The sequence below is a fragment of the Macrotis lagotis genome, chromosome 1, assembly GCF_037893015.1.
Source record: "Macrotis lagotis isolate mMagLag1 chromosome 1, bilby.v1.9.chrom.fasta, whole genome shotgun sequence".
NCBI classification, from domain to species: Eukaryota; Metazoa; Chordata; class Mammalia; order Peramelemorphia; family Peramelidae; genus Macrotis; species Macrotis lagotis.
In genome coordinates this window covers 606,956,482-606,981,356 of record NC_133658.1, presented here as the reverse complement: position 1 = coordinate 606,981,356, position 24,875 = coordinate 606,956,482, and the positions used below count along the sequence as shown (strand labels likewise).

The following is a 24,875-nucleotide window of genomic DNA, read 5'->3' as shown; positions in this document are numbered from 1 at the left end:
ATTCTATGTTGGATCATCATAATCTCTTTCCCAACTACCACTGAAACATATGCATATCATTCCTTTTGTCCATGTAAAATTTAAATCCCATTTGACTATCATTTTAATTCTCCATCTAGATTTCTTCTGAGTTAACACATTCTGTCATCACTCATGTCTGAACTCTAGTGAACAGGGTACTATAACCTCAAGGAAAAATCCTCTAAAGGGTATAAAAATAAGGAAAGAAGTCACCTAAGTATCAATGGGTCTTTACATTTAGCTCCATCTGACCCAGCTATTGACTTTGCCTTCTTCAATTAGGATTTGAAATCCTTGACAATAGATTGACTCATTTTTCTTTTTGTAACTTTTTTTGTAACTTTTGTAACTCTTTTGTAATCTTTTAATAAGTAAGCATATGAATATTTAATAATTTTTTATTCGCTCACTCAATCAATTAATCATTCACCTCTCTTTTCTTCCCCCATATCCCATGGAAATAAAGTAGGTCTCTGCCCAAACTGCTTTACAGACCATAATAGCTTTATATAATTAATTCACTTTACTTTAATTCAGTTGAACAGTTGCATATGGGTAGGTAAGCTTTCTTTAGTAGAAATAGAAGAGGTTTTTAGAGTCGAACTTCATACCTGGGTTCAAGGCCCACATCTGATATATATTAGTAATGTGACTTGGACAAATTTCTTAAGCAACTTTAGTACTTTAAATAGAAGTCTAGTATCTTCTGTTAATATGGTAATACATTAAATTTTATAGATTTCCTCCTCTAAAAGGTACTTGGGAATAACTAATTGGTTGGACATTTGAAGAAAAAGCTAGATAAACATAAGAGAATAAATTTTAGCAGAATGTATATACTAGACTGGGAATATCAATCATGACAGACTTATAGGTCTACCCATGTTGAACATAAAATAATTGATCATTGGTTTTGTTTATAATGGAGTGTATTCATGACATCCATGGATGTTTTCCTAGTGCCTTTGCACTATGGAGGAACATGAGCTTTACAAACTCAAACTTTCATATGGAGGTAGAATTGAATAAATAATGCTTTAATATTAGCGTGTATCTGGAATACTATTCATTTGTATAGATAGGCTTATTGTATACTAATAACCTTAGAGAATAGCCTTTTGGAAATTAAGAATTTGAACAGTCTAGTTGCACTCAAAAGAAACATTTATAGGAGCATGATTTAGAATTACAAGAGATCTTAAGTTTATTAGATCCAAACCCATCATTTTATAGTGTGAAACTGAGGCCTGGATAGGTTTAGTGACTTAGCCGGGGTCACAAAGCTACTAAATGTCTGAAACAAAAATGTAAAACTAGTTCTCCTTACATATGAAGTCAGTGCTCCACATCCTGCAACATCATGTTTCTCAAATTACTGATTAATTCATACTATGAAATTATTATTTAAAGTCAGGAACATAAGCAACAGGACAAATCATATAAAACCTAAAACATACAAAAATCAAATAATGCCTTTTCTTTTCCTTCATGGTTCCAAACCTATTGTAAAACCATGGAATTGCATATTCAATGCAATTAGCAGCTAAAATGTTTGTCTGTATACTAACGTTTTCCAAATTATTTAAAATGCTGATAGACATTTATGAAAATGTAAATTCAAATCTGAATAAAGTGATACCCTGAAGGCTAGATGCAGGACCCAGACATGCTCAAGGCTTGGCAAAGCCTGCACTTTACTAACTGAAAATTGGAAACAAATGTTATCTTTTTGTCATCTGACATTTGAAAATTTGTTGACCTTTAGCTTGCTTGCAACAATGTTGTGATTTTATTTCACATGCTTCCTCATTTCTTTCTCAGGTAAAATTTTTCCATCTTTATTACAATATGAAGGAGCCTCCAGAGTTCTGATCTCATTGTTTTTCATTGCTATTTATGATGTTAGGCATGAGAATCTGTTTAGGGAAGATTATATTTAGGATGTGGGCCATATTCTCAAAGAGGGACATTGTATATTTCATATAATTTTATAATATTTTTCTGTGATAGATGAGAATTTTTAGGTCATGGCAGAAAGAAAAATTGGAGGAAGTAGAGATTGAAAAATAGATCCAAAGAGGAAAAAGATGGAAGATGCTGTAATAATTTCTGGAGATTGGGAATACCATATTTTTATTATGGAGGGAAATAGGATACAATTAAATTCTGTTCAAAATACTCTGTTAGATATTGGTGTTTTAAAGATAACATTACAGAATAATCATTCATTTTGAGAGGCTTTTAGTCCATTGATGGATAGGTATAAAGTGTGCACAAAAAAGAAAATCCTTGATCATTTGAAAAGAACAGAACTGGGTCTTATAATTGAAAGAGTATATTGACTAATGTACTCTCATCAATTAATTGACCTGTGTGGGACACCATGGTAACTCTAATATCATTTTTATCTCAACTTAGAGTTATCCAAATTTTCCTTTTGCAATATACATTTGGCATCTTCTTTTCACTGGCTTTAGTACATTTAAGTGACCTGTAGGTACAGAATAACGGAGATATAAAGACAAACATGGAATAGTCTCTATCCTCAATGATCTTATGTTCTAACAAGGTGATACAATAGGGGCGGCTAGGTGGTGCAGTGGATAAAGCACTGGCCCTGGAGTCAGGAGTACCTGGGTTGAAATCAGGTCTCAGTCACTTGATAATTACCTAGCTTTGTGGCCTTGGGCAAGCCACTTAACCCCATTTGCCTTGCAAAAACCTAAAAACAAAACAAAACAAAAACAAAAAAAAAAGGTGATACAATAGATATACAGTTAAATAAATTAAACAGAATATGACAATAGGGGATCACTAAGACCACAGTACTTGATCTGAGTGATGAAGGGAACTTGAGATTCTATATAGCAGAGATGAAGAAAGATTGATTTTCAAGCATAGTGGGCCATTTATTTTATTTTATTTTTTTAGGTTTTTGCAAGGCAAATGGGGTTAAGTGACTTGCCCAAAGCCATACAGCTAGGTAATTATCAAGTGTCTGAGACCGGATTTGAAGCCAGGTACTCCTGACTCCAGGGCCAGTGCTTCATCCACTTCGCCACCTAGCCACCCCACATAGTGGGCCATTTAGAAAACTAAAAATGAACACAAACACATACATATTTTACCACTGCCACACCACCATCACCACCAATCCTGTTACCATGACTACTGCTCACAAATATTTAACAACATTTAACTGCTTCATGATTAGGTTAATTTGTATTAATATGTCCAAACTTTTAATCTCTCTGGGCCTCAAATACTCAGGCTTTTCATTTGAGAACTGAAGGAGTTGAAGAAAATTTTGAACCTGGCTTTAAAAATGGTAACTTTTTAAATAGTATTGATTTCCTTTGTAATCCAATATATTTTATTTTATATTTTAAAAGTGTTTTTCTAAGAAGGAAGTCATCCATATACTTCACCAGATAGTCAAAGTGTTTCATGACTTCTCCAGAACAATTAAAAATAATTGAATTGGATTTTGTTTTCATACTTTTCCAATGCTAAAATGACTTTAATTCTCTTTATCTTAAATGAGAGAATTGGAACCCACTTGAAATTCATTCCAAAAAATGCATTCCATTGTCATCATAGAAGCAAAAATTGTAATGCTCTGAATTTGGAGTAAAGAGCCAAGGTCTGACCCAATCTTTGGTTCAATTACTAATCATATTTTCCTTAGGCAAAGCACTTAACTTTTCCAAGCTTATTTCCTCAACTTAAATATGCATTGAATATGTGCATTTCCTACCTCACCAGATTGTCATAAAGGAAAAAAAAAAAAACTTCACAATTCATGAAGGCTTTAGAAATATGTGCCATCAACTTCCAGCCAAGATGGCAAAGAGAAGGCAGGCACTGTTTTAAGCTCTCCTGTCTTTCCCTCAGAACTGACATGAACCAAGCCTCTTAACAGATTTTTATTAGACAGAACCCACAAAAGAACAGAGGGGGAACATCCTTCAGCAAGGTCTGGCAGAGGAAGCATAGGCAAGCTCAAGGTAGAGAGCAGAAGCCTAGAACACCAGCAGGGTGGGGTGGAGGACTTCACCTAGGTGGAAGTGGGAACAGAAGCTTTGGTGGTGAGCATGGTGGGTGGCCTGGGAGAGCTCCAGTGGAGTTTCCCAGGATACCCATTTGACTAGCACAGCTGGTTTGGAAGGTCCAAACCATGAGCCCCCAGTGTTCCCATTATGGTATATGTATGTGAAAGAATACTATTGTCCTATAAGAAATTATGAGGGACAGAATTTCAGAAAAGCCTGTAAAGACCTGCATGAATTGATGCTGAGTGAGATGAACAGAACCATAAGAACATTATATACGTTAATAGCAACATGAATCATTAACAACCATGATGGACTTGTTCATTTCAGCAGCACAATAATCAAAGATAATTTTAAAAGACTTGTGATGGAAAACATCATCCATATTCAAAGAAGGAACTGTGTCGTTTAAGTGAAGAACAAAGCTTATTCAGTCTTTAAAAGTTGTTTAATGTTTTGTCTCTTTTTTCTCTCTTATGTTTTCTTTCTTCCATTTGAGTCTTATTCTTCTCTTACAATATGTTCAATATTGATAAATATTTAGTATTGTTATAAATATGGAACTTATATAAGATTGCTTTTTGTCAGGGGAGAGGAGAGGGGAAAAGAGGGAGGGCAGGAGAAAAATTATAAAACTTTAAAAAAATTATTCATAAAAATTATCATTGCATGTATTTGGAAAAACAAATAAATAAAATATCAAAAAAATCAAATGTGCTATCATTCCTTTATCATTTCCATGTAATAGTCAATACAATAGCAGGATAAATACAACCCCCTCCCCCCCTTATCAATCTGGTTTCCTTGAATGGTCAATTAAATGGTCAAATAAAGAACAAAGAAATAAACAAACCAAAAAAAAATTTTGAGTTACCCAGCTCTTCTTTAACCAGAGCCATGAAATTGAGTTGCTAAAACAGGAGGAGATATTAATTGTGGTATGAGGTGTTAGAGAGATGACATTATGGTGTAGCTAATGCTTTTTACTAATAGTAAAAGATATACACTCCAAGTACCTGGAAGACCTCCTAGAGTAAAATGGGAGTCATTCATCAGCTAAAGCTTTAAAGTATCATTTAATTTGAGAAGTGAGAGAAATTAAATTATTCTTGGGAGGGCAATGCAAATTCCATTCCTTGTAATGGAATGAAATATTGATTCAGTGTAGTACTTACTGAATATAGGTTGAGTTATGCCACTTACCTAGAGCCTGGAAGGCAAGGAGCAAAAGAGTTCCTGGATACTTATTTATTTTTTGTACAGCAAGACATAATTCATTGATGCAAATATGATTCCCTTGCTTACCTTGTGTATACTAGTGATCCAAGATGAAACTAACAGAAAAGTTTGCATTTCCAATTGAGAAAATGACTTGTTTTCTGTCAGAAGGAAAGAAAAATGGAATGGAGGAAGGAAGGAAACAAAAAAAGGAAAAGCAAGGAATGAAGCAAAGTTGAATTGTATTCTTTGTAAAAAATGGATTTGTGAATAATTTTAGGACTCTGATCAGAAATCCAGTCATTTTCTGAGTAAAACATTTTATCAATTTCATGTCAAAGAAAGCTACAAAATGAGGGACTTTTTTTTGGACATTGACAGTATAGGAATTTGCTTTACTCAATACAGCATATTTGTTACAAGGATTTTTATTTCTTTAATCTTTTAAATTTTTGTGTGAGGGCCTTTGGGATATAGAAATGTAAGTAGGGTTGCCAAGCTCTCCCCACCTCTCCAAAAAATAGAGAGAGAATCAATGAAGTATTTTTTTTTCATTCATAGATATGAATAAAAGGAAGATCAGGAGGAAACACAGACAAGCAGGTCAGCAATGAACAATGCATATTGAATTTATTATATACTTTAAGAAAACTTGTATGTGATAAGGATTTGAAGTTTCATACTCAATTCTATTTTTCTAGTTCATTTTGTTGAGGATAAGTTCAAAATTAAAAAGTGATATTTCTTTTTTTCAAAGAAAGAACCAAGTGGAACAGTACTTTAGCTAAGATGGTAGCAGGAAGCACCCTTGATTCAAGTCCTGGCTTTACCATTAATTTACAATACAATGAATTTGGTTTGATCAGATTCTAGTCCATTTCATGAACCTACATTCACACTCAGGATAAGCTAACAGAGTTGAAGTGTGCATTGGAGGGAGACATCAGTCTACTGATCATGGGAAATTCCCAAAAGATGAAAATGCTTTCTCTGTAATCTGAAATAATTGAGGAAATTCTACCATTGTTTAGAAAACTGTTTTCACATGTGAAGGTTAAGTTCTACAATTTATTTTTTCTTACTTTTTAAAAATCATTTTAATGGAAACATCCCAACCTGTTGACCATTTGATCCAGTGCTGTTATGGCAACTGCAGGCAGGACTTGAAATTCAATAAATCTAGGACCTTTTTAGGGATGAATTAAATTAAATATTTGACCAAGTAGATGTTATAAATATCTAACTGACCCTTGGCAGAAAAAAAGATTCCACCCTTTCTCTAAAGCAAATTTTCACAGTTATGATTTGGGTCTCTATTTTAGCTTTAGAAAAGATTTCCCTGAGCAGTTAGATGGTGCAGTGGATAGAGTACTTGTCCTGGAGTCAGGAGGATCTGAGTTCAAATCCTGCCTCAGATAGTTAATAATTTCCTAGCTGTGTGACTTAACCCCATTGTCTTGTAATTCCCCCCCCCCCCCAAAAAAAAAGATTCAACCTTTCACTAGGCTGGTCCTGAGAATTGATATGCTCCTGTTAGATTCTCTTAAGGACTTTCTATTCTTTTTAAGAAAGATTTTATTTATTTTGAGTTTTACAATTTTTCCCCTAATCTTGCTTCCCTCTCCCCACCCCCCAAAGAAGGCAGTCTTAGTCTTTACATTGTTTCCATGGAATACATTGACCTAAGTTGAATGTGATGAGAGAGAAATCATACCCGTTTTTTTTAGATTTTTGCAAGGCAAATGGGGTTAAGTGGCTTGCCCAAGACCACATAGTTAGGTAATTATTAAGTGTCTGAGACTGGATTTGAACCCAGGTACTCCTGACTCCAAGGCCAGTGCATTATCCACTACACCACCTAGCCGCCCTATAGAAATCATATCCTTAAGGAAGAAAAATAAAGTATAAGAGATAGCAAAATTACCTAATAAGATAACATTTTTTTTCCTAAATTGAGGGTAATAGTCTTTGGTCTTTGTTTGAACTCCACAATTCTTTCTCTGGATATAGCTTGTATTCTCCATCTCAGATAGCCCAAAACTGTCCCGGATTGTTGCACTGATGGAGTGAGCAAGTCCATCAAGGTTGATCATCACCCTCATGTTGCTGTTAGGGTGTACAATGTTTTTCTGGCTCCGCTCATCTGGCTTAGCATCAGTTCATGCAAATCCCTCTAGGCTTCCTTGAATTCCCATCCCTCCTGATTTCTAATAGAAAAATAGTGTTTCATGACATATATATGTATATATATATATATATATATATATATATATATATATATATATATCACACTTTGCTAATCCATTCCCCAATTGAAGGACATTTACTTGATTTCCAATTCTTTGCCACCACAAACAGGGCTGCTATGAATATTTTCATACAAGTGATGTTTTTACCCTTTTTCATAATCTCTTCAGGGTATAGACCCAGTAGTAGTATTTCTGGATCAAAGGGTATACACATTTTTGTTGGCCTTTGGGCATAATTCTAAATTGCTCTCCAGAAAGTTTAGATGGGTTCACAGCTCCACCAACAATGTCTTAGTGTCCCAGATTTCCCATATGCCTTCCAACACTGATCATTAGGACTTTCTATTCTTTCTTACAGCTCTGAGAATGAGTTTGAAGTAAATGGAATTGAAATTAATGTTATCAGAAAATATGGGGGAAGAAGATAAATTTAATGACCATCTCCATGTAGAATTCATACATCAGAATTTCTTTTTTAACTCATGATTGCCTCCATTGCTCTTGTCACTCTGATCTAAATGTCATTCCCATTTCCCATCCTCAGTTTGTTGCTTTTAAATGGGACCATTTCCTATTGCCTAGAAATGTATTCAAGTGTCTCCTATACTAAAAAAAAAAAATTGTCCTTTAGGTCTGCAAATCACACAAGCCTCTGGTATAGTTTTTTGTCTTCATTACTCTTAAATTTCAGGAGATGCTGTTCATAACTTGTGATGTGTACATGTGCATGTATGTATATATCATGTAGTTCTTTGTTGACCTGGGAAAACTTTCTCAATTGTTCCCTTCTCAAAGTAATGTTTTGTTATCTACCTTCATCATAAAATAAGTACTTTATTTATTAATCAGAGATATATAAATGCCTCTTTTTCTATCCAGAGTTATGAATCACATAAAGTCTATACATGGAATTTTGGAGTTACGGGTTAAGAATATCTGCACTAGAAAAATAATCTGTTCCATATTACTTCCTACTACTAATGACCTAATCCTTCCTTAGTCTCATCAATCTGGCTTCCCTTTGAGGCACTTTAACTGAACTTATTCTTTCTGAGGTCAACAATGAACTCCATGTAGTCAAAAATAAATGGATTTTTTTTTCAGTCTACATTGTTCTCCATTTTTCTGACTAAGCCCTTCTTGGTGAAGAAAACATGTCTGACATAGTAAGTAGATCGCTATCTTTACTCTAAATATTATCCTTTGGTGATTTATTTATTATTGCCATTTTAATTATTACTTCTTCAGGGTGTTCATGAAATGTTTATTTACTGACATTTTGACTTATATTTTCAATTATCTCTATATAGATGTATCACCAACCCCTCAAACTTATATCTGGAAACTGAAATTTTTGACTTCTCCAAATCTGGACTTTGTTCCAACTTCTTGATGACCATGGTTGGCACCAACCCCCATCTAGGCTTAAAATTTGAGATTATCATTGACTCTTTCATGTCCTTCATCTCCCATATCTATTTAAATGCCTAGGTTTTTTAAATCTGATCCTGAAGATTTCTCTTGAGATTTATTGGAAAGAGTAAAGAGTATTAGTTCTGGAGCCAGAGGGACAGGGTTACATTTCTGTCTTTAACACTCTGTGAACTTGCGCAAATCACTTAACTCCATATATCTTAGTTTTCTCATATTTAAAATGAGGGATGTAGCACCAAATGACCCCTGAGACCCATTCCATGACTAAATCTGTGATTCAATTATTCTTGTAGCCAATCTTTTTACAAACTGCTAAAATTCTTATTGCATGTTTATTACAATGCTCTATATTCAAGTCAGTTAATATCCTTTTCTATTTTAGTCTGACAGACAGTATATTAGCTATCCCTTCCAAGTTTGTGTTATATTCAAATTTGATTGCATAACACCTATACTTTTATTCAAAGCACTGGTAAAATATTTTAATAGTATAGTTGATTCACAGATCTCTAGACTAGTCAAGTAGAAATGTATTGCCCTGTTAATATTGGAACATTAAAACACTTTGAGTTCAGTCTTTGAAGTGGTTATAAATCCATTTTTAATTATATTATTATTAAATTCATGTGTCACCATAAATAGTGCCAAGAGCAGAATTTAAGCTCTTATTCTTCCTAAATCCTAGTCTTACGCTATTAATATATCATGCTGCTTCTTTGGTACCAGGTAGGACAACAAGTAAGCTAACACTTCTTTTATTGCATTTCTTTACCTTAACTCTCACAATTGATTATGAAAGTGAGGGGAGTAGTGGAACCAAGGTGGCAGAATGACATGAGCCTTTCTGATAGTTTCTCTCAGCCCCCTAAACAACTTAAAACAACAAATCAAATGCTGAACAGTATAATCAAAAAGAAAAAAAGAATAAGGAATAGAGACTCATTTTCCAGCCTAGACAGCTTAGAAGGACAGAGAGCTCTATAGATGGCAATAGACATTAGTGATACCCTTTAAGCAGCTTAGAGACAATGGCAGCAACAGGAGTGGAGGCACTCAGCCTCTAAATAGGGTCAGTGAACTAAACACCTGAAACTCCCATGGTAGCATTGGGCAAAGGATTGAGTACCATTTAGTTAATATTTTAACAATTACCCTGTTGTGGGTCAAGGTTCCATGGCAGAGAAAAGTAGTTGCAATCTACAGTTGTGAGGGATCAAAAGGCCTATCCTTAAAAGAACCAGAGCACAGACTGGGAGGAAAGTGAGCACACCTTTCTCTAGATCACACTACCTTGGAAGCACAAAAAACCTACAGTCACCTAGATCTAGTCATTGAAGTTCAGGTTAGCCATCCGCTCAGAGGAGAGCAGAGCTCATCTTTAACATAAAGCCGAAAGTCAATATAAGGAACAGGAAAAATTAACAAATATGAACAAAGTAAAACCTGACTATAAAAAACTTCTATAGTGAAAGGGAAGTGCAAGATGCAAACTGAGGAGACAATGACATGAAAACATCTGGAAGAAAAGCTTGGAAGCAAAAATACAAATTGGTTGAAGTGCAACAATAATTCCTGAAAAAGCTAAATACATTTTAAAAAGCAAAAAAAAAAAAATTAAAACTCAAATAAAAATAATAGGAGAAAATTAAAAAAATAAATAAGAGCAAAAATAAAGGAAAATTGTCAAATGAGAATTAATACCTTGATAAATTATGTACAAGCTCTCACTGAAGAAAATAATTCAATCAAAGTTAGAATTGGTCAAGTGGAACACAATGACTTCATGAGACATCAAGAGACAATTAAATAAAGTTAAAAAAATAAAAGACAATGTGAAATATCTCATAGGAAAAACTGAATGAGAGGTAATTAATTAATCAATTAAGAAGTACTGGACAATGTAAAAATTATAATAAAATAACAACCTAGATATGATATTTCAAGAAATTATAAAGGAAAACAGTTTAGCTATTATAGAACTGGAAGAAAAGTAAAAATTGCAAGATTCCACTGAAACCTTCTGACAGAGAACCCAAAATAAAAATGTTAGGAATATAATTGTCCCATTCCAGAAGTCCCAGGTCAAAAAAGAAAATACTAAACTAAGTCAGAAAGACACAATTCATATACTATGAATTCATAATCAGTACCACGCAAATTTTAGCAGCTTCCATGTTAAATAGAGTGCTTAGAATATGATAGTCCAGAAAGTGCAGGAACTAGGGTTACAAAAAAGAATAACCTATCCAGCAAAACAGAGTATAATCTGACTATGGTCCATGAAAATTCAATGAAATAGAGGATTTTCAAAAATGCCTGATGAACAGTTTAAAGCTAAATTTAAAAAATTGATAATTGATCACAGGTCTCAAGAAAAAAGCATAAAAAGATAAAGAAAATGAGAAAACATAAGTTATTTAATAAGGTTAAATTATTTATATTCATTTATAGAAATATGATTCATTTAATTTCTAAGAACTTTGATTCTTTAAAAAGTTAAATACTTTACTTACAGAGAGGGCATGGATATGAGTTTATTGTATTATAATGAACTCAAAAAGTAATGGAAGGATGAGAAAGGAATGAAATGGGAGAAAAGGGAAGAAAAAGAAAAATGTAGAAAATATTCTCATATAAAAGAAGTACACTAGAGAGAATATATATATATATATATATACATATATTTTACAATGGAGGGGAAATGAAGGGGAGCAGACAATATTGAACCTCATTCTCATTTGAACTGATTCAAGGATGGAGAATACACAAAAAAATTGACACCGAGCTCTGTCTAAAAATTTATCTTCCAAAAGAAAGTAGAAGAGGATGTATAATAGAAAAGGGGGGGTAAGAAAAAAAGGTAGATTAAGATTAAGGGGGTTACTTATCAAAAGCTAAACAGACTTTTGAAGAGATGATAGGATAAAAAGGAAAAGGATAATAGAAAAGAATAGGATAGAAGGAAATGTAAAGTTAGCAATCATAACTGTGAATATAAATAGGATAAACTCACACATAAAATGGAAACAGAATGTAAAATGGAGTAGAAAGTGGAATCTAAGAATATATTGTATACAGGAGACACACAAGAACTAGAAAAATATGCACAAAATCAAAATAAAAGGCTTAAGCCAGATCTACTATACTTCAGTTGAAATAAAAAGTACAAAGTAGTAATGATGATCCTGGACAAAAAAAAAAACCCAACAGCAGACCTAATTAAAAGAATTATCTAATGAAACGACAGTTTGCTAAAAGATATCATAGGAAATGAAGCAATAGTGACCATATATACACCAAATGGCATAGTATTCAAATTCTTGAAGGAAGAATTACAGGAGTTAAAGGATGAAATAATTAACCTATATTAATAGGAAACCTCAATTTACTCTTCTAAGACCTAAGCAAATAAAGCCACATGAAAAAAGAAAGTAAGGAGATTAATAGAATTTTTAAAAAGTTAGATAAAATATTGCATAGGAATAGAAAGAATATAGTGATTTAAACTTAATGGAACCTTCACAAAAACTGACTATGTAGTAAAAGCATCAACCTTTAAAAAACCAGAAATAAAAAAAGCACTATTAGGGGACCATAGCATAATTAAAATTACATTCAATTAAAGACTTGATACCAGCTTCCAGGGCAGAGTCAATATGGCAACATGAAGCTAGCTTTTTCCTACATAAAGTTAAATGAAGCCTCTATACAGACATTAAAGCCATAGATCCCACCAAAGAAAGAAATGAGAGAAACAAGTTTTCAATGTTAGACATAGAGAAGGATCTTTAGTGAATGTCTGTCTCTTTGGGGGGAAAGGGGAAGTAAAACCCAGCTAGGGGAATACTTTTTTATGTTTTTGCAAGGCAATGGGGTTAAGTGGCTTGCCCAAGGCCACACAGCTAGGTAATTATTAAGTATCTGAGCTCAGATTTGAACTCATGTACTCTTGACTCCAGGGCCAGTGCTCTATCCACTGCACCACCTAGCTGCCCCCCTGGGGAACATTTTTAACCACTGTACAATTTAGGTTTCAACAGCTTGACAACAGCACAGGTCTTGGCAGCTAGATAGTCAGCCAACAGGAAGGTTCCCAATCCCAAACAAAGTCTGAACCCTGGTAACATAGAGGAAAAAGACAGGACCATATTAGAAACAAACCACTGCATAAGGAGAGTCTGGACATATAGGAGGGAACAAGTCTCTGCACAGGCAATGCCTAGGCTGAATAGGCAACGTATTGACCTGAGAAAAGATAGAGATTAGATCCCAACTGCAGCAGAAAAAGCTTGGGTCTATACTCCCTATAACTCAGGAGCAGAGTTCAAATAATCAAAATGAACAACAACAACAAAAAAAAAAAAACCCAAACTAAGAGTTCTATGCATAGAAAACTACTATGCAGTGAGAGATGATAAAATGCCACCTCAGAAGAAAGCAATGAAAAATTGCCTACAAGGGAAGATAACACTTTAACTCTTGAGATTTGTATTTCTCTTTGGATAGTTAAAGGGTTGAATATAGATGATTATACCTAGATAATATGAGTATAGTGTTGGTTCTTGTCCTTCTATCAAAGAAGACCAAAATAGCATCACTGTGTTTGAGACAAATTATCATACATTCGACTGTGACTGATCAGAACTTCATTATAATACAATAAACTCATATCCATGCCCTCTCTCTAAGTAAAGTTCTGATGTCATGCAAGAATAAAAATCTTGGGTGTTTAAATTTATGTGTCTCATGTTTCCTTTGACTTACTTTAGGTTTGTCTTGTTCATGGAGCCCAACACTGTCTTTAATGACTGATCTTATGCTGGGTTGTCCAGGTGTCTCCCATATCTTACGATCAATTGTGAAATTCTCAAAAGAGATCTTCAGGGTGTCCCAGTACTTAAAGTACTTAGAGGTTCTGTATTTAATTAAAAACGAAATGACTATACTTTACTAGATTCTTAGAGGTTTGTTGCACCAAACTTCTGGGCAGAAGGTGGTAACCTACTTAGAAGGGTTAGACATAAAGAGATTAGGAAGTGATTTTATCTTAATACTTTAATTAAGGATGGTTTAAGTAACATGGATGGGAGTAAAGTGGGGAGTGTGGGAGAGAATGTACCTGATACTTTGGTTAGGGAGGGCTACAGGGCTATTGTTGGAAAACTGTAGAGATTGAGGGACAGAGTATACTTGGGGGACTAGACATGTAAACATTATGAAAAGTTTTTGCTTAACTTGGCAGTTTGGCTATAATTGGAGAGAATACATTTGCAGAGGGTGAGGGTATACAAGTAGTTCATAAAATGATTTGGCTTCACATGATGCTTTGGCTTATGCATTGTAATTTGATAATAATTCTATCAAGTTAGATAAAAGGACCTATTATGGGAAAGAAAAGAGCATGTGTATAAACCATACTCAGTAGATTTTTTTTTGCCAGGCAATGGTGTTAAGTGGCTTGCCCAAGGCCACAATGCTTGGTAATTATTAAGTGTCTGAGGCCGGATTTGAACTCAGCTACTCTTGATTCCAGGGCCGGTGCCCTATCCACTGAGCCAACTAGCTGCCCCCTATATTCAGTAGCTTTAACCCATAGAGGCAATAACATAGATTCGTATTTGGGTATATTCAATACTACAGGGAAGTGGGTGAAGGAAGAAGCTGATTAAACGAAAGGTGAAGGTATAAGTGAAAGTAAATTGAAAGTTACAATTTAAATGAAAAGTTAAAGGGAAAAAGCAACAAAACATTGGTGACAAGGAATAAGAGGAAAAGAAAGAAAGGAAATAATGAATTAGTAACCTTATTGTAAATGTGAATTGGATGAATTTTCCCATAAAATGGAAGCAGATAGCTGAATGGATTAAAAACCAGAATCCCACAATATGTTTACAAGAAACATGTATGAATCTGATATACATAGAGTAAAAGTAAAAGATTGGAGCAAATTATCTTATACTTCAGATGAAGTAAAAATATCAGGGGTAGAGATCCTGGTTTCAGCCAAAGCCAAAGCAAAAACAGTTTTCATTAAAAGAGGAAAGGAAAAGAAGGAAAAAAAGAAGGAAACTTCATCTTCTTAAGAGGTACCATAGACAATGAAGTTATATCATTATTAGACATAAATGTGCTTATTAATATAGTGTCCAAATTCTTAGAGGAGAAGCTAAATAAATTATAAAATGATATTGACAGGAAAACTATAATAGTGGGGGGACCTCAACCTCCCTCCCTCAGAACTAGATAAATCTAACCACAAAATAAATAAGAAGGAAGTTAAGAAGGTGCATAAAATCTTAGAAAACTTAGATAAGATAGACCTCTAGAGAAAATTGAATGGGAATTGAAAAGAATATACCTTTTTCTCTGAAGTACATGGCACCTCCACCAAAATTTACCATGTACTAGGGGATGAAAAACCTCACAATCAAATGCAGAAAGACAGAAATAATAAATGCATACTTTTCAGATCATAATGCAATAAAAATTTCATGTAACAAAGGGTCATGGAGACATAAATCAAAAATGAATTAGAAACTAAATAATTTAATTTTAAAGAATGAGTGCATCAAATAACAAATAATAGAAATAATCAATGATTTCATTCAAGAAAATGATAACAATGAAACATCATATCAAAATTTATGGGATGCTGCCAAAGCAGTTTTTAGGGGAAATTTTATATCTCTAAATGCTTAATGCTTATATGAATAAAAAAGAAAAAGAGGAGATCAATGAATTGGACATACAATTTAAAAAGCTAGAAAAAGAACAAATTAAAGATCCACAATTAAAAATCAAATTAGAAACATTAAAATTCAAAGGAAAGGTTAACAAAATTGAAAGCAAGAAAACCATTGACCTAATGTTAAAAAAACTGAATTGGTCTTATAAAACAATTGGATTGATAAACCTTTGGTTAGTCTGATTTTGAAAAGAACTAAGAAAACAAAATCACCAGGATAAAAGATGAAAATGGTGAACTGACCACCAAAGAGTAGGAAATTGAAGAGATAATTTAGAGCTATTTTGTACAAGTATATGACAAAACATTGAGTAAAATGGATTAATATTTTCAAAAATTCAAGCTTCCCAGATCAATAAAGAGGAAATAAAACTTAACTAATCTCATTTCTGAAAAAGAAATTGAAGAAACTATAAATAAACTCCTTGAGAAAAAGTCTCTAGGTCTAGATGGGCTTACTAAATGAATTCTACCTAACATTTCAGGAACAATTAATTCCAATTTTACATAAGCAATTTAAAAAAATAGGAGAAGGAATTCTGTCACCTTTTTTTAATGACACCAATATGGTGCTGATATCTAAACCAGGAACAACCAAAACAGACAAAGAAAATTATAGATCAATCTACCTAATGAACATTATTGCAAAAATCATAAATAAAATTTTAGCAGAGAGATTACAGCAAGTCATTATTAGGATAATACACCATGATCAGGTAGGATTTATACCAGTTAAGCAGGGATGGCTCAATATTAGGAAAACACTCACCATAATTGAATATATCCATAGCAAAACCAATAGAAATCATATGATCATCTTAATAGATGCTGAAAAGATCTTTGACAAAATACATCAATTCCCATTAAGAACACTAGAGGGCATAGGAATAAATGAAGTGCTTCTTAAAATAATAAGCAGTATCTATCTAAAACAATCAACAAATATTATATGTAATGGGTATAAACTTGGGGTATTTCCAATAAGATCAGGGTGAAACAAGGATGCCCAACAACACAAATACTATTCAATATAGTATAAGAAATGTTAGCTTTAGGCAATAAGAGAATAAAAATACATTGAAGGAATTAGAATTGGTAATGAGGAAGCCAAAATTTCATTTTTTGTAGATGATATATTGGTATATTTAGGGAACCTGAGAAACTCATCTAAAAACTCCTTGATACAATTAGCAAATTCAGCAAAGTAATGGGATATAAAATCAGCTTTCATAAACCATCAGCATTTCTATATATGAACAATAAAGTCTAAGAGCAAGAGACAGGAGAAATTCCATTTAAAGTAACTACAGACAGCATTAAATACTTGAGTCTCTACCTTCCACAACAAACCTAGAAACTGTATGAACACAATTATAAAGCACTTTTAACACAAATAAATTTAAATCTAGACTTTGGAAAAATGTCAATAGCTCATAGTTAGGTGAGGTGGAGCTTCTATGATAAAAATGATAATTCTACCCAAAATAAATTACTTATTCAGTGCCATAGCAATCAAGCTATAAAATTACTATTTTACCAAGCTAGAAAAAAATAGTATCAAAATTCATCAACAAAAGGTCAATAAATATCAAGAGAACTGATGGAAAATAAAAATAAAGGAAGGTGGCCCTGTTCTAATAGATTTAAAACTATACTATAAAGTTGCAGTCATCAAAATTGCCTGGTACTGCTTAAGAAAGGGAGTAATGGACCAGAGGATTAGGATAGGTTCAAAAGAAACAATAAAAAATTAATATAGTGAACTACTGTTTGACACTTCCAAAGACAGTTTCTGGGATAAGAGCTAACTATTTGATAAAAATCAGTGGGAAAACATATCAAAACAAGGTCAAAATGGGTCCAGAATTTAGAGATGAAGGTCAATACCATAGACTGATTAACAGATCAAGAAATATTCTGTCAGATCTATAGAAAGGGAAAAAATTTATGACCAACCAAGAAAGAGTATTATAGATTGTAAATTGGGTACTTTTTGCTGTATTAAAGTAAAAAGTTTTGGTACTAACAAAATCAATGCTGCCAAAATTAGAAGGAAAGCAGGAAGCTGGGAAAGAATTTTTCCAACTAGGAGTTCTGATAAATATCACATTTCTAAAATATATAAAGAATTTAATCAAGTTTATAAGGTTACAAGTCATTCCCCAATTGATAAATGGTCAAAGGATATGAATAGACAGTTTTCATATGAAAAATACTACAAATAATAACTGATTAGATAAATGCAAATTAAAACCACTATGATGTACTTACTACCTGATACCTATCAGATTGACTAAGATAACAAAAAGAAAAACAATCAACATTTGATAGGTTGTGGGAGGATTGGGACATTAATGGCCTGTTAGTGCAATTGTGAACTCATCCAATCATTCTGGAGAGGAATATGGAGCTATTCCTGAAGAACAATTAAATGGATCATACCCTTTGACCCAGAAATACCAATACTAGGCTTCTATCCAGAAGAAATCATTAAAAAAGGGGGGGAAAGTCTCACATGCTCCAAAATATTCATAGCATTCCCTTTTTGTAGTGGCAAAGAATTGAAAATTGAAGGGATTCCCATCAATTGCAGAATGACTGAACAAGTAATGGTATGTAAATATTATTAAATACTATTGTTCTGCAAGAAAAAATGAATGGTCAAACTCTAGAGAAGCATGGAACAAATTACAGGAACAGAAGCTGAGCTAAGGGGGCAGAACCAAGAGAACAATGTACATTTTCACAGCAACATTGTGATTTGACCAACCTTTATGGATGCAGCTCCTCTCAGCACTTCAGAGAGCTAGAACAACCCTGCAAGACCTGCTATGTACAATGCTATCCACTTCCAGAGGAAAAGAAACAAAACACAGCAAAACAAAAAAACAAAATTACAGTCTTCATCAACACTGTGGTCATTTTTTAAAACTTTCTGTTTTGTTTTTCCTTTTTGTCTCATGGTTTTCTTTCTATTCCCTTAGTCCTAATTCCTTACACAGAAAATGACTCTGAGAGGAGACAAGTGAGAAAGGAGAGAAGTGGAAGGAAATTATGTAACTTTCAAATATGCATATGTATGTGGATGAATATTGAAAAACTTTCTTAATATGCAATTGGAAAAATAAAGTAAAATAATAATTGGGGAAAAGGATCTTAGAAGCTTACATTATAAATGAAATAGAGATTAAATAATATAATCCTAAAAAATGTGGAGTAAGTTATAGATCAGAAAATAAGTGATAATTTAATAAAGATCAAACAATATACTGAAAGTTACAGAATGCAGACAAAGCGGTACTTAGGTGGAAATTCATCTATCTACTTTCTTACAATGATAAAAAAGAGAAATAGTAGTTCAGTGAACTTAGTCTACACCTAAAAACTATCAAACTCAAAACTTTAAAATCCCTAAATGCCAAATCAGAAATCCTGAAAATAGGAGAGTAATAAAATTGGAAGTTTAAAAATTGAACTAGCAAACAAAATTAGGCCCTCATTTAATGAAAAAGGTAGATAAACTATTGGCTAACATATTTAAAAAGGAAGATAACCAAATTAATGACCTCAAAAATGAAAAAAAGATAAATGTATAATGAAGGAAATGAAATTAAGGCAATTATTAGGAGCTATTATTCTAAGTATAAACTAATGAAATTGATACTAAATGTAATGGATGAATATTTAAAAATATAAATTGTCTAGAATAATAGAGGAAATAGAATCCTTAACTTGATTTTAGAAAAAAAAGAAATTGAATTCCTAAGAACCCCCCCCCCCCAGAACTGGAAGGATTGACAAGTGAATTCCATCAAATTTAAAGACCAATTAATTCCAAGATTATATAAAGTGTTAGAAAAAATAGGTAAAGAAAGAAGTCTTAACAACTTTCCTTCCATAATACAGTTTTGATATCTAAACCAGGGAGGGCAAAAATCTAAATGGATCATACCCTTTGACCCTAATAACTTAATGAATGTTTTCCCTCTAATCAATATTGATGCAATGATACATAATTGGAAAGGATTCATTAAAGAGAGTGTTATTCACTACCAGAGATCTGATGAACTCAGTACAGATTGAAATATATTTTCTTTCACTTAAATTTTCTTGTTTTGCTTTGGTTTTGGCATAATATCTAATGTTGATGTTATGGTTGGTCATTGCATTGGATCCTATGATTTTGGATGATTTGGATAAATGCTGACTCTCCCCTTCTCCCATCATCCTGTGGAAGGAGATTAGAACCCAAGGCAGTTCATCTGGACTGGAATTTTGAATGAGTGTTTTTATCAGTACCAAACTTTCTTCCATTACTTGGGATGGAGGTTGACAGAGGAAGAATCCAAACTGCTAGATCAGATTTAGAACTTCACATGTATTATTTTGTTTTTTGAAACATTTTTTAAAGGCACAGAGGTCACTTTGCTGGTATTTCTCTTTATTCTGGTTTATTGCCTCTCTATTTCATTTGATCCTATTTTCTGTTTCTAATGAGGTAGTTTCCAGGGAAGGGAGAACTTCTCTAGAAATGATCAAATTGCCATCTTTTCTAGAAGTCTTATTCAATTTCATTTTAATAGATTCTTTCCAAGTTCTAAGTACTCTCCAGAAAATTTTAGTTCTTGGTATATAATGTAAAAGAATAGTTTCTTTAAATATTTATTTCATGCTGTTACTAATGGCAGTAGAGAATAAGAACTAGCTGAATTCACCACCCTACAAGGGAAACCTATGCCAATAGCAGAGCAGAGGAATAGAGAAATTGTTTTAGATTTGCAGAAAGCTGGTCCTGGAAACTGCAGAAGAAATTCACACAGTGCAAAACTTTCATCAAATTATCACAGGAAGTACTGTGTTTTGTCCCTTTGAGAGCTTAAGGTCACCAAATGTTACCCAATGAAGAGGTTTTATAAACCAATCTAGAAAAAATAAAAGAAGGGAATATCTGAGTTCAAATGTATATCTGAAGTATGAAAGGGCATCTCTTCCACTAAAGTGAGTGTTCCCAAAACCAATTATGATTCATTTGTAGCCATTGGAGAAGAAAAAAGTGGCAGTTGATAAGAGTGATTTCTTTTTAAAAAGTCTAAACTATTTTTATTAAAAAATTCTTCTAAAAGTCAGCAGAATAAAATTAAAATCATCATCCTCAAAGAAATGAGTGCAAAATAATTAAACTGGGGAAAAAAGAGCTCTGCAGTTCAGAACAAGTATAGGTGTCTTTCAATTCTCAATATTACTGACTACTGGTTACCTTTCTGGAACTGACATGTTTGACAAGCTAGTTTATTTTAGGTAAGAGAAAAGTGAGGAAAGGATTCCTAGATTCATGTATTGACCCGCTAAGCAATTATTCAGTTGGTTGACTAATTGTGACCAACCTCTTTGTAGATGTTTATTATAACTATTATCCAGCCTCTCTTTTAACTTCTAATTTGTATCATCAGTTGACTTCTGTATATCTCAGACTGGATATTACATTGTCATCTAAAATTCAGCATATTCAAGCAGAACTCATAATACCCTTCCCACTTTACCCCTCCCATCACCAAATCTTCCTTTCTCCTTAATTTCCATATTACTTTGAAGGGTGCCACTATTCTTCCAGTATCCTAGGCTTACAACTCATTCTCAACATACAGATATAAACTGTTAATAAGACATGTTTGTTCTAACTTCACAACATCTTTTCTGCCTCCTCACCATAGTCCTCACCCTGGTACAGGTCCTCATAGTCATAACTGGAATATTACAATGACCTGCTTTTCAACCTCTCTACTCCATTTCTTCCAACTCTAGTTCATCCTTTCATCAATTATCAAAATAAATTCGATAAAGTACAGGTTTTACCTTACCCCCATTATTAAACTCCAATGTATCTCTCTTACCTTCAGAATCAAATGTCTATTCTATTTGACTTTATAAGTCTTTCACAGCTTAGATCTTCCTACCTTTCCAGTTTGCTCACACTCTTTCCCTTCCATATATTCTATGATCCAATAAAACTGGTAGTCCAATAAGTCTTGAATCCCTTGCATGTGATATCCCAGTTCCTTATTCTGTGTGCTTTCACTGACTGTTCCCTTGAGACCTGGGATAGTCTTCTTCCTCATTTCCACATGCAGGGTTCTTTGAAGTTTCAGCTCATACTCCACTCAGTTTCACCCAGTGGTAGAGCTTCCTTCTGAGAGCACCTCTTATTTATACTTTCTATATCTTGTTTGTTGCTAGTTGTTTGAATGTTGCCTTTCCCCTTTAGAATGAGTGCAATGACCATGAGTTTGTCTTTCTTTGAATCTTCAGATTTAGCATAGCTCTTGGCACATAGAAATCACTTAATAAATTGTTGTTATTTGTTGATGTACAACATAGGCATATTAAGGAAGAAATCTTCATGATCTGAAACTGAGTTTAAAGGGAATGACTTAGCTATTCCTTTACTGACCAGTGTGTTAACTGAGGAATCCACTTTTGAGATGGGTAACTTGGAGGAGAAGATTAAAATATGGAAGGCACTTTGCTTGGAGAATTCCACAATTGATTGAATAAATAAGATTGATACATAAATGAACCAGATGACTACTGTTTTTCAGAAAAGAGAGTTCAGTGTTTGAGAAAGAGATGAAACTTGATCAAGGTCTTCAAACCTGGGTAACATTGGGACCATACAGTAGGAGAAGTACATTCCTTTTCATTGGAGAAATGCAAATCCTACAGGGAGTGTTTGGGTTGTTGTGGCACCAATGAGTTTGGTTCATTTTGGTCAGGGAGTAATTTTCTTTTCTTTTTAAAGATTTTATTTATTTTGAGTTTTACAATCCCCCCCATCTTACTTCCCTCCCCCCACCCCATAGAAGGAATTCTGTTAGTGTTTACATTGTTTCCATAGTATATATTGATCCAAATTGAATGTGATGAGAGAGAAATCATATCCTTAAGGAAGAATCATAAAGTAAAAGAGATAGCAAAATCAGACAATAAGAGATCAGATTGTTTTCTAATTTTTTTTTCTAAATTAAAGGTAATAGTCCACAATTTGTTCTCTGGATACAGATGGTATTCTCCATCACAGACAGCTACAAATTGTCCCTGATTGTTGCACTGATGGAATGAGCAAATCCATCAAGGTTGATCATCACCCCCATGTTGCTGTTAGGGTGTACAATATTTTTCTGGTTCTGCTCATCTCTCTCAGCATCAGTTCATGCAAATCCCTCCAGGCTTCCCTGAATTCCCTTCCTCCTGGTTTCTAATAGAACAATAGTTTCTAATAGAACAGTGACATACATAATACCACAGTTTGCTAATACATTCCCCAATTGAAGGACATTTACATGATTTTTAAATATTTTTGTAAGACCCATAATTTTTAAATACTTTTGTAAGACCCATAAGTCTTAAATGATTCTATTTTCCTTGATTAATACTGAGTTTTATACATACTCTATTAACTTCACAAAGACCCAGAAAATAAAATATAATATCAGTGAGGAGTGCCCACTCCTTTCCTGAAACTACACTATCAAACAAAAAAAAAACTTCTTTAAGGGATGGAGCTTTTGTGAACTACTGATAAGCAGACCAAATGAATGAATTAGTTTTATTTTATTCCATTCAGCTTTTATCTGGAGGCAGGAAGAGGTGTGGTAGATCCTTGGTTTGCTGGAGAAACTAATCTATCATTCAAATGGAATCTGTCAAAGGTAACTTCATGCTAAACCAATTCTTGGTTTAATTGTTCCTCTACCAGTCATATAAGATAATATGTGTGCATGTATGTGCTTAGATGCATTAAGAGAGGGAGATAAATAAGGCATTTAGTCTGAAAGAACAATAGGATAGAAAAAGATTTTGAGAAGGGGAACCACAGAAATAACAACTCAGAGGTGCAATAACTGATAAAATCATTTTCCTTTTAGGACCAAACAGGATCACCCATCAGAATGATAAAAGAGAATAATGATTAATTCTGTTAGCACCAGCACATGTCTTAGACATGGAGGTCAGACCCTTGGGAAATTTGTGAAGTAGATGTGGAAAGACCTGGATTAGAAGATAATACAATTAGTGGATTTGGAACTGGTTGAATGACCATGTTCCCAGATGTCATCACTAAATTTAAATCACCCCAGAAGGATGTTATTAGTGGAGTGTTTCAAGTTTCTGTTCTGTTTAATATTTTTATCTGTGTTTTGGATAAAAACATAGACATACAACATTTACAAATGACATCTGGGAGCGATCACAGAGTGGGTTAAAAACAATTCTAAAAAACAGGGGGGGTTGAAGAAGATAAAATTAATTAAAAGACATAATTGTAAAGGTTTATAGTTGGGTTCAAAAATTAATTTCATAGGTATAAAATGGGAAAAGGATACATTTTTTTTCTGACAAAAACGCTATCGAATTTTAGCGGACTGCATTTTCCATATATAAATGATGTAACATGGCTACCAAGAAAGGTGATGTAATCTGAGATTGCAATATAAAAGATAAGGCTCTTCAATATGAAATAAGACAGGGTGGCCTTATACTCTGACCAAATCAAACTTCTAGAGATGATGCTTCAGTCAATTTTATAATGCTTCTCTGAGACTGAACTGTTCTGATTGCTGGAAAAGGAAGTATACAATGACATTCCCGTGTATATCTCGCTTTTTTCAGATATCTTGCATTCTGACCCTCATTCTTACGCATAAGCCTTCACCCTTTCTCTCTCCTCTTTTACCTAGTGCTTTGGTAATAGTATCAAATTAATAATATAATCGCCAATGTCTCTAGTGTAACAGTTAAGGTGTCAGACTATGTGGCTCTAGGGTATTGTTATTTCTCACACCAAAATTCTTTTCCCTGGCTACCACTAGCCTATATAGTAATGTGTGTGTGTGTGTGTGTGTGTGTGTGTGTGTAGGTACACACTGCATGTTTTATATATAAAAATTTTATATATATATATATGTACATATATATATATGTACCTACCTACATGGTACATATATGGCACCTAGGCTACCACTATGCTATATGTGTGTGTATGTATATGTTCTATAGCTCATTTCCTCTATAGATCATATGGATCCTATAGATCATTCCCTTCCTCCTCCCACCTCTACATAGGATAAATTCTTTAAGGATATAGAGTGTCTATATGTT

The 24,875-nt window shown here is 33.5% G+C and overlaps 1 pseudogene; it reads right to left on the bottom strand.

The window, feature by feature from the left end:
* Positions 1 to 21,835, bottom strand: part of LOC141505738 (legumain pseudogene) — a 49,468-nt pseudogene extending 27,633 nt beyond the window's left edge.
* Positions 21,836 to 24,875: the final 3,040 nt, after the last annotated feature.